Source organism: Coregonus clupeaformis, unplaced genomic scaffold (assembly GCF_020615455.1).
Source record: "Coregonus clupeaformis isolate EN_2021a unplaced genomic scaffold, ASM2061545v1 scaf1610, whole genome shotgun sequence".
In the NCBI taxonomy this organism is placed as follows: Eukaryota; Metazoa; Chordata; class Actinopteri; order Salmoniformes; family Salmonidae; genus Coregonus; species Coregonus clupeaformis.
Genome location: NW_025535064.1, coordinates 1 through 472, shown reverse-complemented (window position 1 = coordinate 472; position 472 = coordinate 1). Strand labels below are relative to the sequence as shown.

Below are 472 nucleotides of genomic sequence, written 5' to 3'. Positions count from 1 at the left end.
GTTACTTTGTAACAGTCAAAAGTGGTTATTCCCAACGTTGATAAACTCCCAATCTATGCCAAGATTTTTTTAAAGCATTATCTTTAAAGCATTATCACTGTACCATTTACACCCTGTATCCTGTGCATGTGACGAATAAACATTGATTTGATTAGATGATTAACGCACCATTCACATCAGCTATCATAGTCAATATAACAGTGACTGACTTCACCATCACTTTCTAGCCATCATTGACATTGAGATGAAGATTGTCAAACGTGAAAATATAAAATACATCGTGATCCTAATTGAATATAACAAAGCAATTCTGTTGTCTTTGCCTGATTTATCTTTACAATGACAGGGGGTGCACCGTTCCTGGAGGTACTGCAATACCAGGTCGATGCGTGGAGTGGACGGAGCAAGCCCCTATTCCATCTCCCTGTTCCAAAAATCAATTTAATATATGGTCCCCAGATAGGGGACGTAT

At 38.3% G+C, this 472-nt stretch overlaps 1 pseudogene; it reads right to left on the bottom strand.

Moving 5' to 3' along the window:
• Positions 1–344: 344 nt before the first annotated feature.
• LOC123487291 lies at positions 345–472 on the bottom strand (annotated as a pseudogene; the record flags this gene model as incomplete).